General features: G+C 43.2%; 1 non-coding gene across 1 annotated transcript; it reads left to right on the top strand.

Moving 5' to 3' along the window:
- Positions 1-9,431: 9,431 nt before the first annotated feature.
- trnan-guu (transfer RNA asparagine (anticodon GUU)) lies at positions 9,432-9,505 on the top strand. The gene has a single exon. It is a non-coding gene; the product is annotated as a tRNA-Asn (tRNA).
- Positions 9,506-11,990: the final 2,485 nt, after the last annotated feature.

The raw sequence follows: 11,990 nt of genomic DNA, 5'->3' as shown, positions 1-11,990 counted from the left end.
ACTCCACACAGACAGTCACCCGAGGGTGAAATCAAACCCAGGTCCCAGGCAGCAGTACTAACCACTGAGCCACTGTGATAGCTGGACTTCCTGCATAAGCACAGTGCCTACACTTCAAAGGATGCATCACTGATTGCAAACCATTTCAGGAAATCCTAAGTTGATAGAATGTGCTCTTCAATGATAAGATTTTCCATGCATTCTGTTACAAATGCTTTGGCCCATGTCTTGAATAACATACAGAAATAATGTCAGGTGATATCCAGCAAATGGAGCTCACTCCTCTGTAACCATCCAGTGTGAAATACCATTTGCCATGTTGACTCGAAAGGTACAGAGAAACAAATTATTTCAGAGTCCATGTCATCTTGGGTTTCCTTTCACCTGTAAAGGACAAATAGCCCTTTTTTGGGTCTGGCAATCTTCCAAAACTGTTTAAAATTTCCAATTCATTTTTCTAATGTGATGTTGTCCACACTTTCTCATTCTTAATGAAATTCCCCATCCAATGTTACCAAGCAACATGTTGTTGGAACAAGTGGGTAGCCATCTCCTGTGAATACCCACCGCAGCTAACCCCGATCTATTCTGCCCGCAAGAGCTGCTGCAGGCGTGGAAATGGGCTTTTTACCTTCAGCAGGGTATTCATATTTGAGGTTAGCTCCCATAAGATACAAGTTGGTTCAGGGTGGCACGGTGGCTCAGTGGCTAGCATTGCTGCCTCACAGTGCCACGGAGCTGGGTTCAATTCTAACCTCGGCCGACTGTCTGTGTGGAGATTGCACGTTCTCCCCGTGTCTGCACGGCTTTCCTCTGGGTGCTCCAGTTTCCTCGCACAGTCCAGAGATATGCAGGTTAGGTGGATTGGCCATGGGAAATGCAGGTTCACAGGGATAGGGTAGGGGTGGGATACTTGTTGGAGGGTCAGTGTAGACGCGAAGGGCTAAATGGCCTGCTTCCACACTTTAAGGTTTCAAAAAGGAAAAAAAGAGAATGGCGTACTGAAGCATATAATAAACTTTTACCGCAGATCCTTGTATCTGTATCTATAATTATAAACATAGCCACTTCTGTGCCCGGGCTTAAAGTAGGCAATTTGTAAAACACAGATGGAAATCTTTTATACCATCTAGTCACATGCTATGGTGACGATATAATGTGTCTATCCCTTAAAGGTATATTGTATGCTTGCCCTGAGACAGGACACAACATTGACCTCTGTTATGAACATGAGAAAAAGCCCAGTTAATGAGTCTGATGGTGTTCAGGCAAAGTAAATGCAATGTGACTGATGAACTGAGGTCTGAGCACAATGGATCAGAAAAGCAATTGGGCTAACTTTGATTCATTAAACCTTCCACCTTAAAATGTCATGACTGAAGTTGATTCCAATTTATTTTTTCATCTATTGTCAGTTTTGTTTTTCTGGAAGGGTAACATTATTGATTTCTGTGTTGAAACGAAAAGAAAAGGAAGTTGGATGAAATGGAGCTTTAAACTGCTCATTGACATAATGACGGAATGTTCCAGAGCACTAAAAGCCACTAAGTGAAACTGAAAAGCACATTGATGTCGAACGAGGAAATTGTGGGCTGGCTCAGGTACACATCTATCCTGAGGAGGGAGGGCAGGTCAGAAGATGCAATTGGCAGATTTTATTCCAATCCAGCTGTGTCTCAGAACAGACTCTGCAGAAACTGCTTTCATTAACTTTCCATCTCCAACAACATCAGCCAGCGTTCATTTCAGCATTTTATTGATGTATACCATCCACTTCACTCTGCTATAGAGCTGACATGTTACAGTGTCAGCTTTGATATGCTCAGCAATTGAAATAACCACCAATTTTATGATATTCACTTTAACACCCTTGTGCCCTTTCTTCACACTGAGGAGATGGGCATTGCTGGTTGGGTTATCATCTATCCATGTCTTCCCTTGCCAAGTTTATGGTGAGCCATTGTATTAGACTGTAAGAACCAAACAGGCTATTTAAGATCTGACCAGAAGATGTATGCACTTCAATATATAGCTAATTTATTTAATTTATAATATGTGTGTATGGTTAGCTCAAACCACTGATGTACATACGAAACAGGTGGATCTCACACCACATTGTTGCCTGTCAGGGACGTTTTCAATGCAGCATTTGCTTCAATTGCTGACTGTCATGTCCAATTAACCCATAACAATTAACCCTTAATGGTCCAGTTTGGAGATATCATTTTTAAGCCCAACACCTGAGCCATTTTCTTGAACCTTTTTACCCCATTCCTTTGACAGTGTTGTTTGGTAGTGAGTTCCAGGATTTTGTTTCAACAACAGTGAAGAAATGCCGATATAGTTCCAACTCAGGTCTGTGTGTGGCTTGGAGGGGAATCTGAAGGTGGAGAATCTGTTGCCTTTGTCTTTTGGAGTGGTACAGGTTGTGGATTTGAAGGGTGCTATCGAGGAAAGCTACTGCAGTGCATCTTGTAGATGGTGTGTATGGTTGTCACTGTGCACTGTTAGTGGAGGGAGTGATTGTTTAAGTGTGTGCAATGGGTGCTGATCAAGTGGTCTGCTTTGCCTGACTGTTGGAGGGTTATTTGAATGTTGTTTTTGTGCACTCACCCAGGCATGTTTGAATGGCCAACTTCAAATAATACAACTCCCAATGCCTGTCTGTGCTTTATTCCAGACAAATTAAGGCTGCAATGATGTAAAACCTCAAACTGATGTGTTGACAACCTTCTCCATCCTATAATTTGTCCATTAAATATATGTGCACATTTCTCTGCAAGAACCACTAAAAGAAGCTTGGAATAGACCAGGAGTAATTTTCAACAGAAACAAGGAAGTTGGCGATGAGCCATACGCCTGACAATTGATTGTAGCAAATCCTAAGAGGTTGTCGACTGGTCTGTGCACACAGTTATAACGAACATTGCACTGTTCTGTTGAGGCAGGAAAGAAGCACTGCCATTCTGATTTCTCCATGAGCCAGACATGTCTTATTGCTGTAGTACATCATCTGCCTGCAGCTATCCTCTGTGCATTTGTAGGGGTCATTTATTTTCTGCCTTTGATACTGTGATAATAATTGCCTGTATTACACTCTCTTTCTTTCCCTTCCATTTACACACTTTCTCCTTCTCTCACTCCCTCTCTTTTGTGTTATCTTTCCCTTTATTTTTCTTGCCTTCTCTCTTATTTCCCTTCTGTATCTTTCCCCTTTATGCTCATTCTCCTCCTTTTTCTCTCAATCTCTTCTTGCTCATTTTTTCTTCTCCCCTCTCTGTCCCCTTTCTCTTCACCTCTCATACTTCATCTCTCTCTTCCCTCTTATCATCTCCCAACTTCCTCACTCTCCTTTCTCCAGCCTCGTTTCAATCTTATTGGTCTTTGTCTCTTTTCTTCCCTGTCCATTTTGCTCTCTTCTGACCTCTCTGGTCCTCAGCGAATCATTTGTTCGAGCTTGGCTTACTCCAATGTAACTTCCTGCACGTGACCTAAATTTGTTTCAGAGATAGTAGGAACTGCAGATGCTGGAGAATCTGGGATGACAAGGTGTAGAGCTGGATGAACACAGCAGGCCAAGCAGCATCAGTGGAGCAGGAAGGCTGATGTTTCCGGCCTAGGCCCTTCTTCAGTAAAATGAAACGAAACGTCAGCCTTCCTGCTCCACTGATGCTGCTTGGCCTGCTGTGTTCATCCAGCTCTACACCTTGTTATCCCATGACCTAAATTTGATGCTTTTACAAGAGTTCTGCTATGTGATGTTCTGCCAGATGCAAGTTAGCAGAAATTATAAAATTAAGTTACTGCAAAATCTTCTGTGAAGTGGAGGGAAAAAGACTGGGGGAATTGGCAGGGGGTAGTAATTGAAGGATTGCAGCAGCAGGATTCCTTAAAGGATTTCTCGAACATCATTCAAGCTGGCAGAAGTCCTCCATGTTGGCTCAATGGTTAGCACTGCTGTCTCCCAGCGCCAGGAACCTGGGTTCGATTCCACCCTTGGGCGACTGTCTACGTGCAGTTTACATGTTCCCCCCAGAAGGGAGAAAGCTCCAACATCAGTAAGAGCGCTTGAAGCTATTAGGTTGTCTTAAGAGGCCCTCACATTGTCTTTGGAGAATGTCCTTACTTATCAAATGTTTCTGTAAGAGTTGTCTCTTGGTGAAGCGGATCATGTTATCCCGTGACCAGCTCCTGCTCAGGGCCAAGTAAGGGTGGGCAAGCAACATCTATATTCCCTAAAAGATTAAAAGGAAACTCTGCATTTAAGAAATACATTGGTTGTCAGATTATCAGGCATCCTTAATTAACTGCACCAAAAGACAACAAAAAGAACATTAGAGTGTAGCAATTTTGTCAACAGAACCTGAATATATCTCAAATGGTCAGTGCTGTTTACAGAAAACCACGACACTCTGATCTGTGCCCAGGGGAAAAGTGACCTTCAGTTGGATAATACATCCTCAGACTTTGGCTGACACACAGAGCATGAAAATAGTTGACAATTTGTTTGGAAGTGCAGTGTGCCTTTAGTGCAGAGGAATTTTAACCTTGTGTGCTGAGAGTGTTGAGTTACATGCTGGTCTGTCTAATGAATCACTAGCGTGGAATAATGCAATCTTTGTATGTTCCTGCGGACTGCGCGGTTGTACTTAAATTCCAATTTCCATCTCCTTCCATAAATGGTTTTAATTAATTATGGACTAGAAGTCTTGAATGTGGCAGCATATTAAAAATTTAATTAACATTGACGAGCAGTTTCAGCCCAGTTCTTTTCAGAGTGAGTTATATCGCCCTCTAACTCTACCCCGACCTTCCAAGCTCGAAGACCTACAGACACGTGTTCAGCCATTGCTGCCAGTCTAATGCCACAGTGTCAGTTCAGTTTTTGTTTACAAGCGCTGATAATTGCATGTGACGGAGCTGCAAGAGCCACACGTCATTTGATGTTGCTTAGACTGTGTTTTGGAATGCTTCTACATTAGAGCCAAGGGTTGCCATCCTCTACCAATTCCCCCTTCTGCCCTCCCCTCCCGTTAACACCTCCCATCCGATGCCCCAGTGACTGCTAACCTCCCACTGTGTGGCTATCCTGCCTGATTGACTGTACTTTCTTGTCATCAGACGAATATCAAGCTTTCCTGCCCTCTGCCTGATTGTTTTAATGACTGGGATTGCTTCCTGCGGGACTGTCGTCTTGAGTCGTTTACATTTCATTGCAAATGATTTTGGAGATGTATGTGTCTTGGTGTAAAGGGTTGGAGTTCAACATAGAATCTTGCAGTCAGGTGTAGCCATTTCATAGTGTTAAAGATCTCTTCCTTTTGCACAGAATATACTTTCAAACTCATCCCCCCCGTCCTCTCAATTTTGCTCCTATTTATTGTTCACTTGTTTGCTTATTCGAAGACTCAAAGCACAAGTTCATGAGTAGACTTAGGCTTTGAATTGAGGGATCTCTAACAATGCTATTCTTTGACTTATATCAGGGTGCCACCAATGTTCACAGAAATGAGCTTGGAGGGTGAGTGTCAATAGCCTGTTCAAACAGCAGCAAAGATCTCCTGACAGCATCAGTTGGGTGCATTCTGTGTTCTGAGCCAGCATGTTGTGCATTCAAACCCTACTCCAGAAACTTGAGCATAAAACCCCCGCTGACACTCCAGTGCTACACTCAGGGACTGCCACACCGTCTGAGGTGCCATCTTTCAAACAAGACTTTATACCGATACGCAACTTGCCCGTTCAGATAGATGTTAAAGATTCCCGTGGTGCCATTTCAAAGCAAGGCAAGCGGAATCTCACAAATATTTGCCCTACGCTAAAAACACATTTTCCAGTTATTAACTGCTTGTAGTTCATGGAACCTTCCTACGCATAAACTGGCTAACACATTTTTACAACAATGGCTGCACTTCACAAGTACCTCATTAGCTGTAAAGTGGAAGCTGATGTTCTAATGATATTACTGTGAAACTATTAATTCAGAGACCCAGGTAATGTTCTGGGGATCCAGGTTTAGATCCCATCATGGTCAACGGTGGAACTTGAAAAAGTCTGGACTGAAGAGTCGAATGCTGACCATGAAACTGTTGTTGATTGTTGGAAAAGCCTATCTGGTCCACGAAAACAGTATCCTTTGGATAAGGAAACTGTTGCCCTTACTGGGTCTGTTCTGCATGTGACTCCAGGCCCACAGCAATGTGATTGCCTTATAACTGCCCTCTGAGCAAGTGGGATGATCCATAAGTACAGGCTTAGCCAGCGACATCAATACCCCATGAGTGAATAAAAAAAATTCCTGAAGTCATGGAAGGAACTACATATATGTAAGTTGTTTATTTCAGGTAAGTACCGTACAAATGAATCCCATGTTGTAACCTTGAGAATAGATGGGATAATCCAGCAGACCAGTTGCTCCATATCCCTTAACTTGGTGTGGTTTCTTGTGTAATGTCTACAAGGCATCAGTTAATCACTGCCTTTCTGTGTATAGGCAGCACAGAAACAATGGGTGGGAAGCAGCACTGACAGGAGGGAAACCTTTCAATGTAGTATCGCTTTGAATGTGGAACTCTCCAACACAAACAGTGATTGAGGCAAATAGCATCAAGGGGCAGGATGATTTAATGGGATAAGATGAAGAGGGACGGAAAGAGGGTCAATATGAAGCATAAAAGCTGGCAGCTGCTGGTTGGGCCAAATGGCCTGTTTCAATGCTGTAAATACTAATGTCATATCCTCTTCTAGGTCTGAATATTAACAGGCATTTGATGGTTTGGTGATTTTCAACTTGGATTGGACAGCCTGATAAATTACTTAATTTTTAAAGCGGATTTTAAAAGCAAAATGAAAATCTTTCTTTTCTCTTCAGCTGTATACTTTTTGCATTATTTTCATTTTTGTTACATTTTTATCTTTATTTCAGATATGTCGCTGATGCTACTTGTGCCTTGGGTGTCTGTAATTTCACCTATTAATTACAGTTATGACTGGGATATCAAACTGGAGTCATCCACCAAGGGAGCGGGGTGGGGGAGGTATGAAGTGGGAGGGGTTTATCTTGTTCTGTTTCCGACTCCAATGTTTCGTGGAATCAGCTTGGTTAGCATCAGAATGAAGCCAGGGAAGATAATCACTTGTGGTATCTCTCAGTTAAGCTTGATCTTCTTCCTTGATAGCTATATCCTGGTAACATTCAGTCAGGACACAAGCTGTTGGAGATCTCAGTGACGCCCCTACCCCCGACCTACCTCACCACCAGATTGCCAACACTGATTGGATGTATTCCTGGAGGTTTCATCACATGACCCCCTGTTTCCATGGCACTGCAGTCAATAAATGCTTATTTTGAATCTTCAACTTTCTGTTAGGGATGAGCAAAGAAAATTCCAATAAAATGGAAAAGATCAGTTTTGTCTTTAATGTTGGCATAGCTTTTTCCCCCCTGGCTTTGCTCTCTGCAGAATCCAGCACTTCTGACAGTACAGCTCTTCCTCAGTACTGTACGGGGACCTTCCCAAAGTGTGAGGGCTATCAACTGAGCCAGAGCTAACACAGGAAAAAAGTGGAGGTCATCAAGCCTACTCCACTGCTCGGTTGGATCATGACCGCACTTACCCTCAAACTCCATTTCCACAAAATAATGTCATTCTGACTGAGATCGGCTAATTGAACACTGACTGGGGGGGCGGGGTAACCAAAGATCATTTGCATAAGCTCACCTTGACAGCAAAAGCATCAAAATGTTAATTCCTGCTCGCAATTGCATAGACCTGTCAAGAAAGCTGAATGCTGACCTTTAGCTCACGTTTCTACTCCCAGAGGGCCTTGTGTGAAGTTTGTAATTGAAAGGAGCGAGATAATAAAAGCTTTCTCAATACTGAAGGCTGGGATTTTGCCACTGCTTTCTGAAGCCCAGTAGGAGCTGGTCATTTAGATTACCATCACTGAATACCTCAATATCAATATCCTTGGGGTTATCATTGACTCAGTTGAACTTGTCACTAAATACAGTGGCTATAAGAGCAGGTCAGAAGCTCGAAATACTGTGGCACGTAACTCACCTCCTAACTCCCCAAGGCGTGTCCACCATCTACAGGGTGCAGGTCAGGAGTATTGTGGAATACTTCCTGCTTGCCTGGATGGGTACAGCTGCAACGACACCTGGGAAGCTTGATTCTATCCAGGACAAAGCAGCCTCTGGATGGACACCACATTTACAATCATCCATTACCTCCACATTGCCGCTCAGTCGCAGTAGTGTGTACTATCTACAAGATTTACTGCAGAAATTCACCAGAAATCTTCAGACAGCACCTTCCAAACCCATGACCACTTCCATTTAGAAGAACAAGGGCAGCAGATACATGGGAGCACCACCACCTTCAAGTTCCCCTCCAAGCCACCCACTGTCCTGATTTTGAAATATATTGCCATTTTCTCACTGTAACAGGAATTCTCTTTCTAAGGGCATTGTGGTTCTATATGCAGCGCATGGACTGCAGTGATTCAAGAAGGCAGCTCACCATCACCTTCTCAAAGGCAACTGGGGTCAGGCAATAAATGCTGGTCCAGCCAGCCTTGCCCACATCCTACAAGTGAATTGAAAAAAAGACAGACATCCCACTAGATTGAAAAATATGGCCCTGTTTTCATTTGTATCTCTTAATGTAAACACATCTCAGCATTGCTTAAATGATCCTTTGCAATCCGTGCCTTCCTTTGCAAAAACGTAAATGGAGTCATTAAAGTATGGTGGCGCTCTGGTACATGTCATATTCTGGTAGTTTCCTGAATTAATCACAACAATTGCGCCACCCCATAATATGCGGACACTAACGCCTCTTGACTGCCCCTGCATCTTGATTGTTGCCCGGGGTGGGGGAAAGGATGAAGCCAGATATTTTCCAGTGCTTCTTCCACCCCCACCCCCTCTCCACTTTCCAAATCCCCCATTAGTCCTGATTCTTTCACCATGAAATGATGTGGCTGTAAGGTATCCTCAGGCATCTTGAGTGTAGGATAAGCCTAATGTATCAGCCAATGCTTGTCAGTGATGTGTACACACTTGTGACATAAATATGTGTATTTTTAACAAAATGTCAGAGTGCAGGGGAGAATGTCATTTTGTAAGCTGAGATTAAAAACGGCACAGGAACTCTTTGGGTGGCTTGCCCTTAAACCTTTGGCACCTGGGTTAAAATCCATTCCAGAACAGGAGGATGGCTGCTGTGTTTCTGATGTGTATGGCACGTGCATGTTGTTAAATGAGTATGAGCTGGCCCCCTGATGGGAGTAAGCACATTATAACAATCACACTTCTCATGTGTCCCTTTGTTATTCACTGACAGAATGTTCTAGAGGGCCTGGAAATAATAGCAGTTAGTTATTAGCACACCAATTTCAGTGTTTACTGGGACATAACAGTTAAGATCTCTGTGGCGCAATCGGTTAGCGCGTTTGGCTGTTAACCGAAAGGTTGGTGGTTCGAGCCCACCCAGGGACGTTTGCCATGACAGTTAAGAATTCAGTTCCCATTTGACAGAAGACAAATAGATGAGACTACCCATAATTTAACTCTTGGTACAAAATCAATAGTTTTCACAGAGATGATAAATATGGCCTGGGGAAATGTCACAGGACTGTAATAGGGATGCTTTAGGCCTCAAGTATAGGATCCCCATAACTGTAACTTCATTCCCAATTCCAAACCTGGACATGGTTGACAACGAAGAAGTTGACAAATCTAGAGAATTGTTAAATACCCAGTACAGACACCTTGCAAGCCAAGCTTCCCATATATATGGCATTAAAAATATGTATCAACATGATGTCTTTTACAGAAAGTAAAGTAGACAGCTAGGTTCAGGCTGTCTGTTTTGATGATGTTTCGAGAGACAGCATTCGACTGATCAGTCCATTACTTGGGCGGGTTGCCTAGAAGTGCCCAAACTATAAACTGGTTGAAGAAAGTCTGCAGCAGAAATCTGTTTTTCGACTGGGCTCCCTGACTCGTGATCAGGATGCAGTGACTTCGTAAACAGGGCTGTAAATGAATTCTTGCAGCCACAGACAAGTTATATTTTTCCACAGAGTGTAGCTTATCCAGCAAACCATTTAGTAAACACACACCCTAACAGAGCTGTACTGTCCCTTTCGACCCTTGAGAAATCCATGGAGCCCCTGAAATGCAATGTAATGGACAGCCTGAAATGTTTCTGCAGATCTCTGAAAATTGATCACCACTTACCTAACTAAAAATTTAACTGTTGTTACAGTAGTTTTTAATTGTACGGCAGTAGTGTTTGGCTCTTCATAGAAGCCTGGATTGGTTGATTGATTCATTGTGTGAATGTGTGTGTGTCTGTATCTGTGTGTGTGTGTGTATGTGCCAGTATCTGTGAGTATGTGTGTCTGCATCTGTGTGCATGCCTGTATTTGTATGCATGCCTGTATCTGTGTGTAGCTGTGTTTTTTCAGATGAAGAGTCCAGGCCTGAAATGTCAGCTTTGGTGCTCCTAAGATGCTGCTGGGCCTGCTGTGTTCATTCAGCTCCACACTTTGTTATCTTGGATTCTCCAGCATCCGCAGTTCCCATTATCTCTGTGTATGTAATGTGTGTGTGTGTGTGTCTGTATCTGGGTTTGAGCCTATATCTGTGTGTGCATGTGCCCCTATCTGAGTGTGCCTGTATTTGTGTGTTCGTATGTGTAAGTAAGTTTCCCACTGTTTTTCCCAGCAGCTTTTTCAGGGGCACACTGTAATGTTGATGACACTGGAATGCCTTTCTGAGACTGGGAGAGACTCATTCAGATCTGTAAAGATCCCATAAATTCTAGATCTCAGATTGTATACTGCAAACTGTTTAAGCATCGCTCCAACTCAGGAGTATTGCCACTGCTTTGAGTCTTTTTTTGGGAGGTTTGGGGTGCATGGATTTCTGGAAATATTTGCAATCTAAATTGGAGACATCATTTACTTTGAAAGTAGACGGGGTCCTGGATTAGGGACATGTCTTACAAATACATGTACTGATGAACATGATCCCATACAAGTGTGTCATTTTAATATCTGACATACAAATGTTTCCCATATTTATGAGCAGCTATTTTACATTGCTCTGCATTGTGCCAGGACTTGTGTACAAATCGACTTGCAAACGAGTCCAGAAGCAGTTTGCAACCAGAGCCCGCGTGGAGTAGGAAGGTGGAAGTTATGAAAACTGCTCAATGGTCATTTTTATTGTTTCAGCAGAACTGCAACAGGAGAACTGCATTTACATAGCATTATACACATGGCAATATCCCAAAGCACTTCAAAGCCAGTGAAGGGCTTTTTGAAACATAACCCCCCACTGATTTCGGGTGGCATGGTAGCTCAGTGGTTAGCAGCCACAGCACTAGGGACCTGGATTTGATCCCAGCCTTGGGTGAATATTGCACATTCTCCTCATATTTACATGGGTTTCCTCTGGGTGTTCTGGTTTACTGTCACTGTCCAAAGATGTGCAGCTTAGGTCGACTGGCCATGCTAAATTGCCCAAAGACGTGCAGGCTAGGTGGTTTAGCCATGGGAAATGCAGGGATGGGGTGGGTCTGGGTGATGCTGTTCAGTGGGTCTGTGTTGTCTTGATTGGCCGAATGACTGACTTCCACTCTGTCGGGTTTTTACGGTTTGCACATAACAACCTCTGAAGGGGGAGAAAAGACAAAGAAGTAATGGCCAGATAATCTATTTTTGTGGTGTTGGGTGAGATAAACATCAGCAGGCCAGGATGTCTGGGAGAGGGTCCTTTGAATAATGTCATTGGATTTTCTTACATCGTTCAGGGTTACAGGAGAGCCTGGCTAGTTACTTTCATTAAAAGATGGCCCCTCCAACAGTGCAGCACTACATCAGTATCAGCTGAGATTACACTGTCAATCTGAAGTGGGATTTGAGTCAACAATCTTTAATTTCAGAGACAGGAATGCTACTTTAACCTCAGCTCT

This window comes from Stegostoma tigrinum, unplaced genomic scaffold (assembly GCF_030684315.1).
Source record: "Stegostoma tigrinum isolate sSteTig4 unplaced genomic scaffold, sSteTig4.hap1 scaffold_185, whole genome shotgun sequence".
NCBI lineage: Eukaryota > Metazoa > Chordata > Chondrichthyes > Orectolobiformes > Stegostomatidae > Stegostoma > Stegostoma tigrinum.
The sequence above is the reverse complement of the archived record's forward strand: the minus strand, read 5'-3'. Positions and strand labels throughout refer to the sequence as shown.